We start from the raw sequence: 23,988 nt of genomic DNA on the forward strand, positions 1-23,988 counted from the left end.
CTAAGAAGTTGTAAAAGATAACAACTAACAAAAATCGAAGTGAGACTATACACAGCAAAGCACATAAGTAAACAAAGTAGTAACATTACGAACAAGAACGACAGCATACTGTTTGAATGTGAGCAGCTTGTATCCTAGATAGGGTGAAAACAAACAAATTCTACGATATGAGAAGTGACCACCTTTGCGCAATCTCGAATTTGCTATAAAGGTAATGAAAAGTAGAAAAGGCAACTGGAGTAGATGAGATAGCAACAAAAATATTAAAATCGTGAGATAAATACCACCTAAATTCTATAATAGATAAATGTATGTAATATATGAGAGTGGTTATATACCAACCGACATGGAACAATCTAATTTTGTTCCAGTACGTAAAATAACAAAAACTCGAAACTGCCAAATAAGTTTAATCACGTGACTCATTACACTTAAGCGTTACATCAAGGATAGATAGGTAAATCAAGTGAAAAGGGGTTTTAGACCAAGAATGGGAAATCGTGAAGGACTAGTTAAATCAAACGTGGAGGAGCATTAAACATAAATTAAATCGTTTGCATTTAACTGCTACTCTATATCTAGGTATTTGACTGAGTAAAACAGGTACAGTTGATCTACTGTTTATCAAAACGCACGATATGTGTAAAAGAAATTTCCAATTAATAACTATAATATACTGAGAGAAAATGGTGGTTGTTAAAACTGAAGTGGTAAAAACATCAAAATTTAAGATTAAGAAGGGTCTGGCAAGGGCATGTCTATTCTCGAGTCTAATTAATTTTTACGTTGGGATCTTTTGAGAAATAGAAGACAATATAAAGAAGGAGTATCGACAAAATGTATGAACATTACCAGATATGCAAAAGACACTGGCTCGTTAACTTCCAGTATAAATGGTAGATAGAACCTTGTCAATACAGTAAATGACAAATGAATGGTCTGCGGTGTAGAAATTAATGTACAGAAGACCAAATCAATGCTATTCAAAAAGAAACAATGGTCACCGGCCAACAATACTACAACTTCAGGAAAATCAATATAATTAACAGCGACAGAAGTATTATTTATGCCAAACGGTAATGTTTATCCTCACTTAAAATGGATGTTGTGTTAAAACACAGAACACCGTGATAGTTACCATGGGAGGACCTCTTATATGGTGATGCCTATAAGCACTCTTATTTATATCGCTAGCGGGAGGTAATCAACTGCCATCACCGCTGCTGAGACTACCAGATCAAGTGATTTCGGCCTTACTTGGCTTGTCAATAGCAGACGCCTGAAAGCTAGAAGCAGCAATGATTCCACCGCTTGCGATGTACATAAAATGTCAATGCCAAATCAGGTACTGGTATCGCAAATAGCCAGTGGGGTTATTAAAAAATAAATCAACAGCGACAGAAATAATGTACCAACGATAAATGTAATTTGGAAACAGAAAATGTGAAGCAGAAATAAAAGGAATGAGGTAGCTAGAAAACCACCGTGAAAAAATCTCAAGTAACATAACATTAAGAAACAATAGTACAGTAATATCGTAAAATGTTATGAACAGTCTAGTCTGCTAAATAAGCTTCAAGAATGTATTACCAAATAGATTACATGTCTTGGAGACATAATCATAAAGGAAACTTCAAAATATCAAAGTCGGTACGCAAAACTTGAAATCAAGTACTAAGAATGTAAAAACAAAGAAAGAAGAGTTAATAAGTAAAAACGATTTGCAGGCACTGTGAAAAGAAAGGAAAATAAATGGGGAGAGATGGGATAACTCGAGAGTTTAGTACATGAATGACATCAAGATTTGGACTCACTAAAACTAAGTGAATATATAAAAGACAACATAAATAATATCTTGATGATCCTTAGTTGTGAACTTGTTGAGTGGGAATGATATAGGATATAAGGAGATTTAAAACGCGGTATGAACGATTGAACAACACGACTTATGAACACTATGCACTTCAACACACTCAAAGCCGTACTGATGTCATATCCTAAGCAAGACTGCTGTGGTTCAGCGGAACAACCTGCACCAGCACGAAACTCTCTAACAGCTCAACAATATAGATTACCAAAGTATAGGTTACCAAAGGTTTACACACCCTACAACCATATTATTAAAGTACTAATTTCTTCTTTTGCACTACTCCTTGCGCTTCTACTGACCCTACTATTAATACACCTCGTAATTCTGCCATTTTTTCTCATAGCTAATCATCTCGATCGCCTCCTTGTCTTTGTCTGTAGTTGTTCCATTGAACCCCTCTCTAACTACTTTGATAAGCTCATGTTACTCTTTGCTAGTGCTCTTCCCTCATATATGAAAAACATTAACCATATACGTGGCCGGATGATCCCCCCCCCCCTCCCCGTACGCTTTAACGGGTGCTATTTCGTTTGACTATAACCCTGGAAGGCGCAAAAGTGTACAAACGCATGCTTTTGCGTTTATGGTTGGAAATAACGACGTTTCTAGTAACTAGTGGGCCTTATACACAAAACACGCCGGTACCCACCTCTTCGTCTTCTATGGGTGTAATCAAATGAAATCGCTCCCTCTAAAGCAAACTCAAGGATTCAGATGGCTAGCTTTTCAACTTATTACTTTCTCTGCAGGACTTCCACAACTAATAATTATCATGGTTGCAAATCCTTGTCTACCATCATTACCGCATATATACATAGACGCACACACATATGGACACGCACGCACACACACACAAACGCGCACAGACACACACATATGTACACGCACATTAATTTGTATATTTAACTTAACTTAGATGTGCAGCGTAAACGCCATAAACTGCAGTAATCGTCATGAGAAATCATCTCGTTTAGACAAATAGTGTTAAGAAGTACAGATTATATCGGCAAAAGTATTTCGTCAGCACCGGTGTTAGGATTGTGTGTCTTCTAAACCCTGAAGTTTCTTCCGGCATATGAAACACAACCCAACATATGGCGTAGTAGTTTAGAGCGCGGGCTACTAACCCCAAGATTCCGAGTTCGATTCCAGGCAGTGACCTGAATAATAATAAGAAGAAGAAGAAGAAGAAGAAGAAGAAGACCTTAGGAATGAGAACCCAGGTTCGAAATTTCCCTAAGACACCTGATGAAGTCTGGGGGGTATATCAGCCGAAACGTGTTAACAAAAAAGATGAGAACATATATCCGTCAAATGTAAATAATGAAGGATTCGTTCAGTTTCTGTCTACCAAACAAGGCTTTGGTCAACCTGTAATTATAGTAGAAACACTCGCCCAAGGTGCCACGTAGTGGGATTGAACCGAAAAAAAAATATATATATTCTTTCTTCTCTGTCTCAGTCCCTCCCTCTTGTTTTCTCTCTCTCTCTTTCTCTCTCTTTATCTCTCTCTCTCTCTCTCTCTCTCTCTCTCTCTCTCTCTCTCTCTTTGCAAAAATATTCACACGTCCGTACACACGCACTTACACTCAAATAACACACACACACACACAAGCACACATACACAATCATAGATGCATAGACGTGTGTGTGTGTGTGTGTGTGTGTGTGTGTGTGTGTGCGTGCGTGTACGAGTGTGTCTGCCTGTCTCTGTGCACGTGCACAATTGCGTTTCTGTACTCATAAATCTAGTTTGCATGCATATTTGTGTTTGTTGGTGTATACGTATATATTTATATATTTATAATAGCAAGTATGAACGTCTGGTTTACAAATTCGCTTCACAATCTTGTGGTTCTGATTTCGGTCGGACAGCGCTGCACCATGAGCAAGTATCTTCTCTCTAGTTTGGTTGGCACAATTTCAATTTACGAAATAATGCACCCTAAGTATTGCATGGATAACAGACGAGGCGTGGACATTTCCAAACAAGATTACAACATAAACTGATCCGGTAATTGCTGCTTTATTCAGTCACTTGCATTTTGGGAGTCCAATCTGCTGACTCGGAGCCAATTAAGAATACCCAAGAACAATAGCACCAAGAATTATCAAAATTATACAACACCACCGCAACAACCACGGCTCCTGCTACAACACCATGACTATACCACACACATGGACACTTAACCGCACCACTCGTTACCTTACAATATCTCAATACCCCACCATCACCATCACTATTATCACCATACTACACCCAAACTAAATAAACTACCACCATCACCACCACCACTCAAGGTCTGAAGTGGGCGTCGTAACCGTTTATGAATTTTATGACAGTCGTAAATCTTGCGACATGTCTTGCAGAGTAGGGTGTCGGACGTAGTGGAGAGCACCATAAATCAATCCCAGCAGCCCGTGCGTCTATACCCCTCCACACACACAAACACTGTTTACACAACGTCAGAATGTCATTATAGGATTTCCCTCCAGCTCTAGACTTCTCTTCGTCACTTTCTTTCTTCCTTTCTCTCTCTCTTTCTCTCTCTCTCTTTCACACACACACACACACACACACAGGCGCACATACACTCACCCCACCACAAGCTTTCTCCCTCTCTCTTTTTTTCTCACTCTCTCCTTTTCCTTTCTTTCTAAAGTTGTGTCAGACTGTATTGGCTTGCAATTGCGAATGTGTGTGTATGTGTCTGCTTCTGTGTGTATGTGTCTGCTTCTGTGTGTGTGTGTGTGTGTGTGTGTGTGTGTGTGTGTGTGTGTGTGTTGTATATGTCTGCCTCTGCGTGTGCGTGTCTGTCTGTCTGTGTTTATGTGTCTACCTCTGTGTGTGTGTGTGTGTCTGTTTGTCTGTGTGTATGTCTGTCTGCCTCTGTGTATGTGTGTGTGTGTGTGTGTGTGTGTGTGTGTGTGTGTCTGCTTCTGCGTGTGTGTGTGTATGTCTTTGTGTCTGTATGTGTCTGCTTCTGTCTGTGTGTGTATCTGATTGTCTGTTTGTCTCTGAGTGTATGTCTGTCTGCCTGTGTGTGTGTGTGCGCGCGCGCGTTTCTATGCTTCTTTGTCAAGTCTGTGTACGTTGGGTTTGTGACCATGTTATGTCTTGTGTGTGTAAGAGATTTTTTTTTCTTTTTTGCTTTGACAAGGCGGTTGATGACGACAACAACAACAACAACAACAACAACAACAACACCAATAACGTCAACAACCGTATGAGCATGACACAGCAACAGCAATGCTAAACAACAAAAACAACAATGGTTCTGACAACGACTGCCAAGTAAACAAGGTCCGCGGCCAGTATCTATGTAAGATAATTGTTATAGTTTTGTTGTTTGGTGGAAGTGGACGGTGAATCGGAGATGGCGGACAAGTGTGTGCAAGCGTATGTGTGCGTGTGTGTGTGTGTTTGTGTGTGTGTGTGTGTGTGTGTTGACACGCACAGACACACAAATAAGCATGTGTGTGTGTATGTGTATGTTTATGTGTATGCGTGCGTGTGTGTGCGTATGTGTGTGGCTGGGCCAGGTAGTTGCGCTGGTGTGACACTTTCGATTTCCTTTCAGAGAAAGTTAGTTCTCATGAACTTCTTGATCATCGTCATCGTCATCGTCATCATCATCATCGTCGTCGTCATCGTCATCGTCATCACAGAGACTACAACGACGGCAGTGCTCGTGTACTGTTTGTTGTTGGTGGTGGTGTTGTGTAGGAGATGGCTATACATACACACACACACACACACACACACACACACACACACACACAGAACCACACACAACCACACACAAACACACACACATACACATACACACACTCTAACTCTTTCTCTCACTCTGTGTACATATGTGCGTGTGCGTGTGTGTGCGTGTGCGTGTGTGTGTGTGTGTGTGTGTGTGTGTGTGTGAAAGTGCCTACGTCTGTCCCCTACACATTTCCCTTTCGGTTTCCTACTCGGCATCATTTATGTGCCCTCTCGAAAGCAGTCCATAAAAGTATGTTACTGAAATTAGGACATCCTGTTGTTGAAGGGGTTTATTTTTATTTCATTTCATCTTTTTATTCTTTTTGCCAGATATCCCAAACTTAGCTTTTTGTTTTTACTCTCGGAACAAGAAGCATAGATATAAAATGTGATGGCTTATATTAGCAACTTAGTAAATTGATATGACTTCCAACAATGTATCGAAGCTTCTAATTCTAAGCTTGAAATTTAACTATTGGTCTAGAACATGCGACTGTTTAGATGCTTAAATTTCTTCAGAATAAGCAGAAGGCCTATTGTTAAATTGGGGGACAAATATGATCGATAGACTCGTCCTAGTATAGTGTTATCATTTACTTCATCCCCTTTGCAGAGATGAATGATTAAGCTGACCCAACCAGAATAAAAGGGACAAAGCTATGGTCTTCAAACTTTATCGGGCTGCCACCCCTTTGGCACTTGGACCATATTCCTAGCGCCCCGCTTTCAACTCACCACCACAAACAGAGACCATTTTTTGCAGCAAATTCAAAACAGCTGTATTTCACAAATAAAACTGGACCTAATTAACCCATTATTTTGTTGCTTTTACATCCACTGTCCCCTTTTGGCTACCCCATTATCGCCCCACTTTTCTTCAACGCCCCTTTCTTTGATCTTTCCACCGCTCCTCTAAGGGAACCATTGTCATAAAGCATTTAACTTATGCTAATTTAAAACCATACCTTCCCTACGAAATATTATACCTTACTTTAGAATACTTTTCTAACATTAACGGTGCATTTAGTTTTACATAATTTAGTTTTACATAATTTGCAGTTAATGCACAGCACTAACAAAGTTTCTTAATTTCGGTATCGCGCGGCACATAGAGCCTTGAGGTCCTTGCACAGTTCCCGTAGAATACGAGTTTCATTATGAAAAGAAGTCGCCAGCACCTCGTAGAAAACCTTCTGACCTTTTGGAGAAAAGTACGCAGTGAGTAATACCACCACGATACTTCTTACAGCATAAGTCAGCCGTTTCTGAAAATGAGAAAGAGAGAGCGAGAGAGAGAGAGAGAGAGAGAGAGAGAGACAATGAGAGAGAGAAGGAGAAAAAAATAGATTAACTTTTCTATCACTGGTACTTTACTTATCGATCCCAAAATAATGAAAAAGTAAAGTTAGCCGTGACAAAATTTTAACTCGTAGTCAAGACAACCGGATTACACGAAAACAAATGTGTCTGTTTCTATATTAAAAGAATTGGATAGCTGGAGCTCTTAGAGGATGATCATCACCATTTTGAGACTGCATATCTCGAAAGATTTTCTGAAAATGGTTCTACTGCAAAAAAGCTCCCGGCAACTTCCGTTTCTCTATACTTCAAATTTGAGCTCTGGAGAATCTAATAAAGAATTATTAGGGACAAGAGAAAAAGGAGTGATCCTAAAACTTATTCTATCAACATTGGAAAAACTGTATCATAACACTACTTAGTAAAAGGTGACGTGCATCAAGTGCTGTGGTTCTCAAACTTTAATGGAATTACGAATCATCTCTTCTCTAAGTCCAAGTTTGACTGCAAAGCGAGGAAGTTGAGGGAGCCATTCCTGCTCAAATGAATGATCTATTTTAGATACTTTGCTACTAGACTTCACTCCAAGACTTAACGTAGCAACGATATTATTGAAAGTTTGCTTTGGTGTCATATAGTCGGCAATAATGTAGTCTTTGTTCCATTGCGGCATAAACGCAAAAGCAAGAAATGGAATTCCTGTCAGAATTGTTTCCTCTAATATACGAGATGTGTAGACATCGTTGCCATCTGTCACAGGTATGGAGACTTTATATTATTTTTTTTTTCAGTAAACCTTACGGGTTGTTGTTTATCATCAATCAAACCGCAACACGAAACGTTAAATTTAAACATCACATGTAGCAGAGAGCATATCACGCATTATCGCAACTAAATCGTAAGAAAGTGTAAGTGAACTCGAGAAAAAGAAACGAAATTGTTCAGCTTAACAAATCTGGGACGAAAGATTATGTTATAAAACTTTTGGTCCAGATGGACTATATGTAATCTGAACCTTTCCCCCCTTGTTTTTTTTTTTGTTTTTTTTTACGGAATCCCACGTTTTAGGCTATGGAGATTCCGATTCTGAAAAAAAATTTTCAAAAATGTCAATTTCAAAATTTCGATTCCCCCCCCCCCTGGTTTTTATATAGATCCATAGGGTAAACCTAACCCTAACTCTAACTCAAACCCTAACCCTAACCCTGACCCTGACCGTAACCCTGACCCTAACCCTAACCCTAACCCTAAACCTAACCCTAACACTAGTTTTGTGAGATTTGGCTGTTATTTCTAGCATGTAAATAGCCTGCTTGGTGGGGGCGGGGGGAATTGAAATTTTTCAAAAATTTTTTTTTAAGAATCGGAATCTCCATAGCCTAAAACGTGGGATTCCGTAAAAAAAAATTAATAAATAAGGTGGGGAAAGGTTCAGATTACATATAGTCCATCTCTACCAAACTTTGTAATTATGTTATATTATAATCATAAAGTGACGAATGCCATGCAAAAATACATAAACGACAACGTGCTGAGTACCACAGGTCACGCCTAATTTATGAAATCAAAATCGTAATCGACTACTTCTTAGCACGCCCCGGACATTGGCCATGATAACGCCTCTTGGGTAATGCGTGAGACTATGTTGTCACTTGATCTGTTAGAAATAACAGCTAAGAATCTTTCAATTCACACCTTAACGTCTCTGAAAAAGAAAAAGGACATACTGTAGAATATAGTGTAGGATATTTCCATAAGAAGATGGAATGGTCATAGTTGAAATGTCTGTGAGTGTTCTAATTCATTAAGGGTAACGACAACCACAAAAGATAATGGCCATCACTTTTATGGCTAAGTCAGAAGCGGAAAGGCAGCGCATCATCTGAGAATCTTTGGCCAAGCTTAAGGTAAAGAACAACTAAACAGAAGCAACATCATCAACTTGAACAGTAGCAATAATCAAAAAGCTGAATTTCAGGTTGAATGAGAGACTATTCGATATCACAAGTCGTGGATTAACTGAATCGTTTATGAGTGGAATAAAATATCTTGCCAGGCGGAGGAGTGGCTGTGTGATAAGTAGCTTGCTTGCGAACCACATGGTTCCGGGTTCAGTCCCACTGCATGGTATCTTGGGCAAGTGTCTTCTACTATAGCCTCGGGCCGACCAAAGCCTTGTGAGTGGATTTGGTAGACGGAAACTGAAAGAAGCCCATCGTATATATATATATATATATATATATATAGATAGATAGATAGATATGCAGGGCAGGGAATCGTCAATTAGTAATAAAATTAATAATTAACAATTTTGCCGGGTAGCTCAGTATGAAAAAACCTTTTTGTTCTGTGTGTATCAAAAATATCGCTATCAATTTAGAGTAATAATTTGTAGTTTTGGAATCAGTAGTTCTTTGGCTGCTATTTCTGAATTCTCAGTATGTTGGAGAAGCAGGTTACTGTCAATCCCTATATATTTATGATTATATATATATATATATATATATATATATATATATATATATATATATATATATATATATATATATATATATATATATATATGCGTGTATATGTTTGTGTGTCTGTGTTTGTCCCCCCAACATCGCTTAACAACCGATGCTGTTGTGTTTACGTCCTCGTAACTTAGTGGTTCGGCAAAAGAGACCGATAGAATAAGTACTAGGCTTAAAAAGAATAAGTCCTGGGGTCAATTTGCTCGACTAGAGGCGGTGCTCCAGCATGGCCACAGTCAAATGACTGAAACAAGTAAAAGAGTAAAAGAGTAAATATTCGTCCCGAATCTCCCTCTCTCACTTACTCACCTCTCTCTCCCTCTCCTTCTTTCTCCTTTCTCTCTCTCTCTCTCTCTCTTTCTTCCCTCCCTTTCAGGATTATACCTGTAGCCGAAAGGTCTACTCTACTCTACTCAAGCTAAAAATTGCAGTAACGATACACGTGATCGTAAAATAATCTGCTGCTTACACGTTGATGGCAGAACTGAATGTTCATCGTCGACACCGATGGAGACTCGTCAACTATTTAGCATTATGAGATCCTAAGCAGTAACATAACTGATCTCCGAAATCATGTTAGTTCCAACACTTTGCTTACGTCTTTAAATTTCATTGATATGGGGGGTACCGTGTACTTTATCCCCCTCATTCGTAATGAAACTTTATGGAACAGTAAAGTTATTATTGAATATAATAATTAAAATGCTTCCGACTATTACAAAGTAATTATGAATTGTAGTGTGAAACATGGTTCCGAAATGTCCATCAGACATAAAATTGCTATCGCAACATCTAATTCGCTAATTAAATTATTGCGTTTTATTAGATAATGAATTAGATTTGTAATACTTTTTATGATACTTAAAAGACTACTTCTAAATGATTATCATATTTTGGTGTCACAGAATCGAATCGGTAGACTTTGTTAAATTAATTAAACAGAGACAATTGAATCATAATTATGATACCGAAATTGTGACTGCGGTATATATTAGAGTATTTATTTTTTTATTTGTTCATTTTACTGAATTGTATTTTCAGCATAAAGTTGTAGCACTGAGCATAAGTTTATTTTACCAGGTGAAGTATATAACCTGAATAACGTCGGGGATTCATGAATCTAAATCGCATTTGGAAATTTGTACCGATGAGAGTTAGTTCCCTTATATCGTTTCGCGTGAACCCATAAGCCATTGAGCTTAGACAGTGAATGGGTTTGATTTACTGTTAAAGTTCGTATTCTGTTATTAAAAAATTTCCCGTAGCTTTTTCTTTTCTTTTCTTTTCTGCTGCTGATAAAATAGATACCATCCATTAATATCAGCAATATCGTCAAAGTGATGACGCCTGTATATAGTCACTAAACCTGCTAGAAATAACAGCTAAATATCCGTTATATCGATACCTTACTGTTTTTAAAAAAGGCTAGTACATATTGATTGGATAATGTGAATCTAAGGACATTACATCAGTAAATGAGTCGGGAAGGCCACAGTTGAAATGCTTTCCCCGTCGGTCGGCTCAATTAGAGTTGTATTGCATAAGACAACATTAGCAATGCGAAGTATATACAGATCATGTTGAAAATTATAGTTACCTGGTGAAAAACAACTAAATCATAACCAGCAATGCCATCAGAGAAATAGCAGCTAAATCTCCCTCAAATTATACTTGACTACCTAAAAGAAAAGGGAAGAATGCATCGGACAGTACATTATAATGTTCGACAGCCATTTTTTAAAATATCTATTTAAATAAAAAATTAAATGCGCCCTTTTAAAGCCTAGCCAGGCTCATGGACCCAGTTTCCCGGTTTCTATGGCGTATGTGTTCCCCAGCTGGACGGGACGCCAGTCCATCGCAGCGTGACTCATTTTTGCCAGCTGAGTGGACTGGAGCAATGTGAAAGGAAGTGTTTTGTTCGAGAACACAACGCGTCGCCCGGTCCAGGAATCGAAACCACAATCTTACGATCATGATTCTGATACCATAACCACTAAGCCACATGTCTCCAAAAATATGTACTTACTAGATTATTAATAAATAGATCATTATTCTCATGAAGCGATTGTAATAATTGATCGGCGAACTTTCGGAAGAGCTGTCGCTACCTCGTGAAGAATGAAAAGAGTAAGGAATCGGGTGATTGTTTCTTTCTGTGAAAGACTTTTTTTTTTTTTTTCCCCAAAGTATTTGATTTGCTGGCGATAATAGGAATATAGCAATAAGACACCTGAAGAAAACATGGCTGGATGTGGTCGGAATACATTTAATGAAAGGCTTGTTACTTGAGAGATGTCATGGAGCTAAGCAACATCAACAACAATAACAGTAACCCTTGTGTTAACACATATTTCGTGCGAAAATATCTCAGTAAATATTGTTGCTATATAGAAAGAAAAACTGGAGAAAAATTAACAGTTTTAGAGTTATGACAGTAAAGGAATGCTGTATTGTATCATTCTTAACGTTTTCAAATAACATTAGTAACCTAGATGAGAAGTTAGGGTAAATAATTTGTAGAATTGGAGCTATAACATCTTTTTACAATAACTGCCGTGCATTTTGTTCTTTGCGGTTTCAAATCAGTTGCAATTCCTGATGAAGTAATTCTTATATAGCTAAACGTTCAACATAACTAATACTTACATGATAAACTACTGATGTTGCTCTATGTAGTTCTAACTTTGCTAACATTTGTCGTAACACCTAACACTTCTCATTTCATGAATTGCATTGGTAAATCATTGGATCAAATCATTCAATTCGATAGTAATTTTAGTGTCACCGGAATTTTTTTTTTTTCCGAGATAGTACGTTCATAACGCAAAATGAATGAAACCATTTCAGTATAAGATACAAGCTTTCACCTAATTTTTCTTAAAATATTAACTGTAATTACGTATCATTAATATGAATTTTCATATGAAATACGCAGTAGTGGACTGTAACACTAATTATCATCTTTTCTAAAGAACTCAAAACGTTTTCAGCTGAACCGCTCCTTGGTAATATTCGCCAACTACTAATTCAGTGATATTAGCCAATAATTCAAGGAACTTTGAAGTGTAATAATGTAAGAATGTATTCCATTTTGTTTGTTTCTTTTTATTATAGAGTAATTAAACTAAATGAATCTTAATGAAACGCACACAGCCTCTTGCTTATCTACCAAACCTTGTCTTTTAGCTGCTATTACTTGCAACGTCATTTTACACCAACAGTATATGCATTCACATCAAACCTAAAAGAAAGTTTATTTAACCCTTTAGCATTTGAACCGGCCATATCAGTCCAAAATATTCTACCTGTTTTAAAGTTCAAACTGGCCAGATCTGACCTCTCATATCTACCTTAGAAAATCATTCTGAAATTAAACATTCACCTCATCAAAATCTCAAAGCTACAAGATAATGCATGATTAATTCAAAAGAATGTGAATGAATAAGTATTACATTTGAGAAAGTCATCTGAATGCTGAAGAATTAATGAAGAAGAATGGAGCTATATTAAAAATAGAATAAACGAAAATGGAATGACTCCTCGAGGCAAAGTTCACATCTACTCCTACCTATTTCGTATGGTTTAACTCCACTGAGGATTGACCATTTCAGCTCATATTCTTTTTTGACCCCTATTAGTTGCCATACTAGCTTGCTAGGTGATCTCACATTCTTTTTAGTTTCATGCTTAAACGACGAGATGTGGTTGTAATAGGCTCTTCTTGTTATACCCAGAAATGGATTTGATGGACGTAGCATTAATTTCTGAAGTCGTTCAATTACCTTCAATTGATTAATAGACCGATTGAGTACACTTATCAGTAATGTACCTGTAATGACTACTGGAAACAGCTGTAAGCCTAACATTCTCTAATAAAGAAAAGAAATATGTTATGACCATTATTTTTAACTTGTTGCTTATATGTCACTCTGTCTAATAAACACTTTGTCTGGAGCCCCTCCACGGATTTATAATATATAATTGTGAGGAACCAAAACCTTGGACCCTACCACGATATTACCTGGAGTTCTTCACTAAAAAGAATATAATTTTTGGTGTGTTGTGCCAACAGAGGGCTTATGAAGTATTTTACCCAAGTTGATAATCCCTCGCTATTTGGTGTGTGTGTGTGTGTGTGTGTGTGTGTGTGTGTGTGTGCGTGCGTGCGCGTATATATATATATATATATATATATATATATATATAATAATAATATTAGGGACAAAATCCAAAATTACAGGTAAAAACTCAATTAAAATCAATTTATAAAAAATTAAAATTAAATTGAGCTTTATAGATAAAATATATATAAAATATCTAGTTTTAGGGAAAATAACCAAGTTTCAAGAACTCATCGATGAAAATCCACTATCACATATAGAAAAATTAACAATTAAAAGCACAATAAATGAGTATAATATAAAGCAAAGTAAATATCATAAGATAAATATAATAAAATGATTACACGTGTTTCATAACTAATTTTCAAATAGAAAGGAAATTTAAATCGATTAAAATCAATTGAAATTATCGAAAATTAAATTCTATTCAAAAATATAGCTAATCGTCAGATCGTAAGTAGAACAATAATTAGATATATATATCTCAACCAACAATAAGTACCAAATGAATTAATATGAAATACTTATTTTATAAAGATAGAAAAATTGTTAAAAATATCAAAATAATAACCATTCAATAATCCTCCCTTCCTCCATTATAATAACATGTATATTATACACAAAAAACAGCTTACATAAATTATCATTGTTTTAAATTATCTGTTTTAAATACAATTTGAACGAAGTTTAAGTTTAAAATAATAATGAAGATAAAATTAGTACATATTTAACCGGTGTAATAGTTAAAGCTATACTATTTAAAGCTAAAAACGTTTATTTAATTATCATTAAAAATCAATTCAATAATAGAAAAATACAAGAATATTTATTTCTACAAACGTAAGAATAAAAATATGAATGAAAAAATTATGAATGAAAAAATTATGAATGAAAAAATTAGGAAAGAAAAAAATTATTAAGAATAAAAGATTAAACTTTATATATATATACAAAGTTTTAATAAAAGAAAACCTTTAACGATATTATAAACAATAAAGACTAATTATTAATCAAATATTATCAATCAAAAATAATCGAAAATATAACAACACTATTCAAATCGAAGTTCTAATATTATGTAGAAATGAAACTATAACTTATAAATAATTTAGTGTTAAATAAGTTATCTATTAAAAATAATCTATAAAGAACCAAATGAATAATATAAAAAAACAAGAATACATATTATTTCCAAATAGTAGAAAATCTTTAGCAAAGTATATTTTATATATATATATATATATATATATATATATATATATATATATATATATATATATATATATATATATATAAATCAAAGGACACATTGAAGTGTCTACCTGCTAGAAATAGGAGTTAGATCCCTCATTTGGACTACCAAAAATTACACTGAAAATACATACATACAAGCATGCATGTATGCGTGCATACATTCATACATACATACATACACGTATGTATGTTTGCGATTACTGAGGCCATTGGAAAGTACGATATCTCCCACTGAGTCAAGAGGCAAGTAGTCTCACTTGGGTTAAAAACTGCAACTCCCTAGAGTAAGGCATTGAAATTTTCCACAACCGGTAATATAATTGTTAACGTACTCATGATTTCAGTTTTATCTTCATTTGAGTTGTACCTAGTCCCCTATACTTAGAGCGCACACTACCTCCCTCATGAACTCTCTCTCTCTCTCTCTCTCCATGTATATATGTGTGTGTGTGTGTGTGTGTGTGTGTGTGTAATTAATTTTAACAGTTGAATTTGTAGTCGACAAAGCTATGAATAATAGCGTGTAAATATGTATTTTCTATTCTAGGCACAAGGCCCGAGATTTTGGGGGAGAGGGCCAGTCGATTAGATCGACCCAGTACGCAACTGGTATTTAATTTATTGACCACGAAAGGATGAAAGACAAAGTTGACTTCGGCGGAATTTGAACTCAGAACGTAAAGACAGACGAAATACCGTTAAGCATTCCTCCCGGCGTGCTAACGTTTCTGAATGGTGTGTAAATATTGGGTTAAAAATACTTTGGGACTGAAAAAGTCGGAGGCTGCCCGTAGCACAAAACATACATCTGTGAACATGAGAGATGTTCTACCATTGCACATAAACATTATAAATGCATGTGTGTATGTATGTGTGTGTGTGCGTGTGTGTGTGTGTGCGCATGCTCGAATGTGTATCGTAAATAAACATATATGGGCGTAGGCGTGGCTGTGTAAGCTACTTCACCCCTTTTATGTTTGTCTGTCCTCGTTCGTCCCCGCTTTGTAATGCCTTTATGGCAAATATTTATGAAATAAAGAAGCTCGTTTCCGAACTGTATGGTTCCAGGTTCAGTCCCACTGCGTGGCATCTTCGGAAAGTGTTTTCTAGTATAGCCTTGGGCTGACCAATGCTATGTGAGAAAATTTGGTTGATAGAAATTGAAAGAAGCCCATCATATGTGTATATGTGTGGGGGGTCGTGTGAGGGGTCGTTGAGGGGTCGTGTGGGGGGTCGTGTGGGGATCGTGTGGGGGTCGTGTGGGGGGTAGTATGGGGGTAGTATGGGGGGGTGTCATGTGTGTGGGGGCATGTGTGTGGGGGCATGTGTGTGTATCCATGTTTGTCTCCCATCAATGCTTGACAACCAGTGTTGGTGTGTTTGTGTCCCCGTAACTTGGTGGTTCGGCAAAATATGTCGATAGAATAAGTATCAGGCTTTAAAAGAAAAGAATACTGGTGTCGATTCATTCGACTAAAAATTCTTCAAGGTGGTGCCCCAGCTTGGCCGCAGTCTCATGACTCAAACAAGTAAAAGATAATATGTAATATATATATATTACACACACCTGCATATATTGTAGGTGTGTATGTTTTGTAGTGGTGATGTTAATAAAAATTTATGGATTTTGTACGTGATGATATTGTTATCAGTTATATATGGCTGCAGTGGCTAAATGCATGTGTACAAATACATGTGATTACATACATTCATTAATATATACTTCCTTGCCATAAATACTCATTAATACGTACGGGCGTTTTCGCATGATTGTATTCGTTTGTGTATGTATGTATGTATGTAGGAACGAATGATATATCTAAATATATTTTTATGTATATATACGCACGAAAACGTTTATTTTAAATTTTTGCCCTCCCAAATATACACAAACAAGTACCCTTACACCTACAGCTGCCCTCACACACGCATACATACACTCACACACCTGTACAATCATATGCGCGTGCTTTTATTGAAGGAAACTGCAGTAAATTATAATTAACTAACAAGGTGTCATGCGGGCGCGTGGTTTAGTGGTTAGGGGTGTTGGACTCATTTTCCTAATATTGTGGTTTCGATTCATGGGTCAGGCGTCACGTCGTGTTCTTGAGCAAAACACTTTATTTCAGGTTACTCCTGTTTACTCAGCTTGAAAAAGTGAGTAATCCTGCGACGAACTGACGTGCTGCCCAGGGAGAGTTATATGCGCTATGGAAACCGGAAAACCGGCCTTTTGAGTCTATATTACACGGAAAGGATCTTTATCCTTTAACAAGGTGACACCCAGTTCATACGATGCTTTATCAAGTGAATAGTGACAACTTCCTGCAGATTAGTTCTTGATTATACTTTGTCGCCAGTTATGTCGAATTATTTTCAAAGTTTTCATAGCAACCAATTTTACGAACGCATTTTCCATAGCAACGGTCTAAGAACAATTTTTGATGAAGCATTTTGGGAGGATGTAACGTAATGATTTCCGTAGTCTTTTGGTAGGGGTATTTTCTTTCTTGCAAAGTAATTGTTATAAATGGGAATTTGTGCAGAATTAAAACAAGCCTTGTGCATTACTGTGGTACACAGATTATTAACGTTTAGACAGGAGAAAGATTATGTCTGCGCACAATTATGACAGACTATACTTGTCCTTTTTCATTGAGATGCAGCTTCAAAAGTACCAGACCAGTTATAATCTGTGTCAAAATTTGCAACCATTATTTGCCCATCAAGTAAAGCTGATGTAAATGGAGAAATATCTGTTCGAAGATTCAGTTCGGCAACATATCCCACTCTCACCAATAAGCTATGACATGCGCAATATTTAGTATTCATCGAAAGTAAATGAACAAAAATGTGTTGTTGACTGATATTATTTTACTATCCATATATATTTATTGTCTTGCTATGAATGAGGTCTGTATTCATGTCTGTTAGCTTCTTAAAGTCATTTTCACGAAGCAGTGACAGAATAACCAAGTGCAGAAACTACAAGACAGCTAATAATTCCATTTATAGTAATCTAAGACTATTGCCGATTCTCGCAGAACATTATAAAGCTTAACCCTCTTTATATATATCTATCTATCTATCTATCTATCTATCTATATATATATATATATATATATATATATATATATATATACTATTCAATTTTTTTTCTCCGTGTTTTTCTCCTTGTCTCCGTATTCTTTCTGTTGAAGAGCGTAGCTCGAAACGTCAAAGACTTACCGTATTCCCGAGCGTCATACTAATACATCCTTTTGTTATTTACACCACCTGTCCTCGTCTGTTGTTGTTTTTTCGTACATTCTCCCATATATATATATATATATATATATATATATATATATATATATATATATATATATATATATACTGTGTACCACTTTAGAATGAGTAGCGTCATGATGTTTTGTTTTTTTCTTTTTCTTTTTCTTTTTCTTTTCTGACAGCTGAGAAGAAGAAAGTTAATCTCAAAACAGAAACCAGGACCGAATTCTTGCGAAAGAATGAACAGAATAAAAGCATCCAAGGACCTTTATTTCACCCTGTTCGTTCAGGTGGTGGTATTAAATCGAGCGATGCATTAAATCTAACACCCAAGAACTCAAAACATTAGAAGCTTGAATAAATACCACCAAACATCTCAGTATATCGTTGATGGGGGAAATGTGAACTGTTGGCAGAGTAATTAAGAAGGCAGTGGGCTGACCGCGCAAAAACCAATGGTAGTTGTATAAGAAAAAGAAGATATCAACTGAGATGACGGCAAACTCAGGTTGTGCCCGCACATATAATCATAGCCACCTCTTCCATTACCTCCACTACCACCACAGTTACCCTCGTTAGAGCCCACAAGGCTGACTATACATATTAATAACCTTACCTCGAAGTACCTGAATATCTAATCCTAACAGTTTGATGATAGGTGTTAAGTTACAAGGCACGTTGTCTAGAAACGCAAAGCTACAAGGGAATTAAATATATCATTCTTGAGCGAGTGATCTACAATATTGTAATATGCGTTCAAAGCGTATTCGACCTTTGGGCATATATTTAAAAAAAAAACAATTTTGTACATTTCACAACTTTTATTTAATCACCTTCAAAATACTCCCCTTAGAAGTTCACATAATTTTCCCAGCGGTTCTGCCACTGCTGATAACACCTCTGGAATGCTCTGGAGATCCATTGTTACTTTTCTCATAATTTCCTTTCGCGACTAAAATCGCTTCCCTTTCAGCGTAGTTTTCAGTTTGGGGAAGAGCCAGATGTCACACGGTGCCGAGTCGGGAAAACTTGCCGAACAAGTGATGCGTTGTTCTTGAACAGGAAACCTTGGATTATGTAGGCGGAATGAGCGGGCGCATTGTCGCCCATATGTCCAGCCGCTTTCGACGCACAGCATCAGGAAGGCGATGTATAACGACCAAATAGTATTCCTTATTGATTGATTGGCCTTGTGGTGAGTATTCATAATTAACAATGCCACGGGAGTCAACGAAACAGGTCAACATTACTTTCAAGTTGCTGCTAATCTGTCGCGCTTCTTTGAGCCTTGGTGCTAATGGATGCTTCCATTGGGAAGACTGGAACTTAGTTTCCAGGTCGTAACCATAAACCCATGTTTCATCACTGGTGATGATGATCTTCATGAAGTCTGGGTCTTAGTTTGCACAGTCCAGTATGTCCTGAGCGATGTCAATGTGAAGTTGCCTCTGCTGCTCTGTCCTTGAGGACGAATTTCGCCGACACTCTCCGAATTTTACAAATTCTGCGTTAAAATGGAAGGCACCGATACTTTGCTTACTCCCAATTCGTGAGTAATTTTTTGGATTGATACACAACGGTCTTCATGACAATTCGCCGAACCTTTTCAATCGGCTCCTCGTTTCGGCTTGTGGATAGACTGCTTGAGCGTCCCCAGCAGCCATGTTTGAAGCGCTTGTACCACGTTTTGATCTGAATTTTGTCCATGGCGTCATCGCCAAAGGCCTGCTGAACATCTTCGTTAGTTTGAGCATGACAATCACCAAGCTTTTGTCGACATTTGATACAATATCTCTACTCAACGCGTTCGGTTATCTTGTGTGAAAACAAAAATCCGACGTGCACGAACTACACGCCTGTACTCTAGGCGCAACAGCCGGGAACTGACGCGGTCTACCGACACGAAAATTTGCGTGCATGCGCAAAAAGGGTGGTGTAATCTTCCCCCCAGATGATTTTCCCCAGGTGACATTAGTTGTGGCGGGAGAAAAAAAAGTCGGATACTTTTTGAACGCACCTCGTATACTCTACTACATTGTACGATATAAAATTCTGCTCTGCTACTCTCGGTTGGTTGAAATAATTGACAAAATTACAGTGACTTCATATTTTGACAAAAAGAAACAGTTTTAATCTATGAGGCTTAATGGTAGAAGCAAAATTAAGGAATGTTATTTCCAACAATGTAATGCGAGTGAATCCCAAGCTGCAGTCTTTCAATGATGCAACAATGTTAAGAATAATCATTCCACCGAAGTCGATTTCGTCTTTGTCTTTCGTCCTATCGATGGGGGTCGATGTAATCGACTTACCTCTTCCCCACAAATTGCTAGCCTTGTGCTATAATTTCAAACTTATACCACTGCAACACTTACACTGTCGTCCCAACTATTACTATACACTGTCATGTGATCACTTGACTTGCTGGAAATAGTAACCAGTTTTCCCTTAGAACACACTCTACTGTCTTAAATAAAGACAGGACACAAGATATTACAATCTTACATTGCTGAAATGCCTTCAATCGTATGTCTATTTAATCTGGTGGCTTGAGGTTAAGCAACAACAACCAATACACTGTCTTGAACCAGTGAAAGAACATCTTTGTACTCAACCAACCTGCTAGAAATAGAAAGAAATAGAAACCAAATTTTACAATCTTATAAAGAAAGGATACATTGATTAATGTAATGGAAAATACGCAGTACCTGGGCGAAAATGGGATGGTCATAGCTGGAACGCCTTTATTCATAGGTCTGCTTAAAACAACATACACTAAACTCACCTTCAAACACCAGTAGCATGAACAATAACGACCATAGAATGTTGGAAATGGCAGTCAACTCTCCCTCAAATCTCATTCCACCATCTTAGAAACGGACGCATAATATATTTCGAGATTCCTTTTTGGGTGAAGAAAAAAAAAAGAAGGAAAGAAAGAAAAAGACAAAAAGAAAAATGCGAGATGGTCATAACTGGAATGCTTTTGTACATAAATCTGTCTCATGAATATCCCCTTGGGGTTAAACAAAAACGGCTACTACGAGCCAAAGAAGGAACCTCTGAGTGATCTCTTTCTATGCTAGAAACTCTTGTCAAACTTCCCTTAAACCACATTATCACCTTTAAAAAAAATAAGATATGAAATAAATTTTGGCACAAGGCCTGGAAGTTCGGGGATGGTGGTAAGTCGATTAAATTGACCCTAGTATTCAACTGGTACTTATTTTAACGGCCCCGAAAGAATGAAAGGAAAAGTCAACCTCGGCAGAATTTGAACTAAGAACATAAAGATGGACAAAATATCGCCAAGCATTTTGCTCAGTGAGCTCAAGCAATGAAATAATGTACACTAGGATATACTGACAAAGATGTGATAGTCACGGTTGGAAATACTCTTAATTTCAAGTTGGCCTAAGTATACTCAACAACAACATCACAATTATTCAACGCACCTCCACCAATAATCTTTACATTTCTTTATTTCCGTTCCATATCGTAGTATAGTGACCCTCCGTCCTTGGCACGGTTCCAGCACATCGGAATTTTCTTTGAGAAGAGCTTGCAATTAGCTCCTCACTGCTTCTAGGGGGAAAAGGCTGTGAATGATCCCGCCCAAACTATGAACCTTCTCATGGTGTATCACAGTCGATTCAGGTAAGAGAGAGAGGAGATAGACAGATAGAGAACGAGGGGGGAGAAGAAAGAAAGAAGGAAAGAAAGAAAGGAAGAAAGAAAGAAAGAAAGAAATTTTACTACAAGTACTTTAATGGTACTATCAACATACAGAAGGCCGAAAAATAAAGCTAACGTCAGTTGGGTTTGAACTTACCAAAAGATATCGCACGGCGAACTTAGAAACAGATATTTCATGGCTTTTAACCCTGCTCCCCATAAAACCACGCTACTATTACCACAAGGCCTCCTCTGCCTACAGCACAGTCGTGAGAGCATGAATGAAAACATCTACAGCGATAGCGAATACTGTAGAATCCAGTCAGAGGTGGTGGGAGTGGGGAAAGATAAAACGAACTTTAACAAAACAACATGAAAATATGTTCCTTAAATGTTCTTTTGCTCAATATATCAACCAAGAGATTGTAGGTTCGATCGGCATCTCTGGCGCCGATATCTGTTTTGATGTAAAGTGTGTCGGAAATAGGAGCTGAGATGAAAGGTCGGAATTCGTTTGAAAACGCTGTCGCTCCCTTTTCATGTTGGCCTAAAATGAAGTCAACAACTGACCACTGGTCACTTCCACTCTTTGTGTGTTTATGTGTGCTGATGTGTATTCGTGTGTGTGCGTGTATGTGTGAGTCTGTGGAGGGTGTTTTATCTGCCTGTTTGCGCTCGTCTGACCATAAGTGCGCGCAAATGTGTATATATCAAACAGTGCATGCAGTATACTGTGTGTGTGTGTGTGCGTACGTGCGTGTGTGTGTGTGTGTGCGCGCGCGCGCGCATGCGAGCATGTGTGTGTGTGTGTGTGCGTGTGTATTCGTGTGTTCGTGTTGTTTTTGTTCTTGTTTTTGTCCTAGATCTACTATAATCAAGTGATTCAGCTATTAAAAAAAATGCCTTCCAACCATAGCCATCCCGTATCCACCCAATATTTTGTATGACGATTACATTAACCAATGGATCCTCATATATTTTTTAAGGCCCCAAGGTAAGTTTGAGGAAGTTTTGGCAACTATTTCCCACAGATCGAACGACCATATAGAGCAGGCATGGACAACCTTTTTCAAGAAACGGGCCAAATGAGACACGGAGCATCATTAGCCGGGCCGCATTACTAAAAAAGTCTAAGGAACTTTTCTTTTGGAGTGCCATTCAGCGTTGCCAAGTGTATGTGTATGGTTATGTGTGAGCGCATGCGCGTATGTTCGCGGAGGAAATGCTGTTGTTTGTAATTCCAAGTAAACCCGGATTGAACTAATCTAAGGCCTATTTTGTTTTCCTGTTTGTGCTTTTTTTCTGTTGTTTTTCTTGCCTGATGTAATCTAGGACTACGATGATGATGGTCGCTCCCGTCGATTTCGACGTATGAGTGTTTGAAGGAGGGGTGTAAAGAGAGAGGGACAGAGAGACAGAAACAAAGAGAGAAATACAAAGACAGAGATAGATACAGAGACAGACAGACAGACAGACAGACAGACAGAACAGTTTTTGAAAATAAGAAATAACAGAAGATGCATCTACTTGCGCTGGATGCTAGAATGTAATTTGAGTTCAGAGATGGATTTTGCTATGAAGGTGAAATTGGTGATTTTGATTTTGCCTGGGATTGGGAAAATGTGTCTGTAGTACAATATCCAAACGTTAAATCGTAATTATTTTTTAAGATTTGCAATATGAGGAAGGTTTGCTATTCCTATCATGATGAGAGATCACATATGAGATGTTTAATTTGGATCTGTTTAATTTGGCTCACAGATTTTTTTATACATTTTTTTAAAGCCAGACCGTTTAAAACTTCGTATACTGGCAGAATATGTCAAGCAGAACACAGTTTACGTTGAACATTTTTGACAAAATGTCGTATTTTAGAAGTTATTTCGTATTAAAGTTGTCGTATTGGGGTAATTTTAGCCAATCAACGACGAGTATTCAGTTGAAGAAAGTTACTTTGAAGAAAATCCATTTCTTAATAGATGTATGTATATATATATATATATATATATCATGTAACCTCGTGGGCATCGGTACCATTTTCCTCTTTATCCGTTCTTCCATTCTCCGAACTTTCCATCTTTCCGACGAAGGGATACGCCCGAAACGTCATACACACACTCTCTCTTTCCTTTCCTGAGCGTCCAATAATACTATCCATATCACGTCCTCACTTTGTTGTTTTTTTGTTTTTTTGTTATTGTTTTTTTGAACTATATA

At 37.3% G+C, this 23,988-nt stretch overlaps 1 long non-coding RNA gene across 1 annotated transcript; it reads left to right on the forward strand.

The window, feature by feature from the left end:
• The first annotated feature begins 5,073 nt into the window (after window positions 1-5,073).
• Window positions 5,074-21,050, forward strand: LOC149132836 (uncharacterized). The gene is made up of 2 exons (XR_016244113.1): window positions 5,074-5,193; window positions 18,279-21,050. It is a non-coding gene; the product is annotated as an uncharacterized LOC149132836 (long non-coding RNA).
• Window positions 21,051-23,988: the final 2,938 nt, after the last annotated feature.

Source organism: Octopus bimaculoides, chromosome 13 (genome assembly GCF_046866305.1).
Source record: "Octopus bimaculoides isolate indiv1 chromosome 13, ASM4686630v1, whole genome shotgun sequence".
In the NCBI taxonomy this organism is placed as follows: Eukaryota; Metazoa; Mollusca; class Cephalopoda; order Octopoda; family Octopodidae; genus Octopus; species Octopus bimaculoides.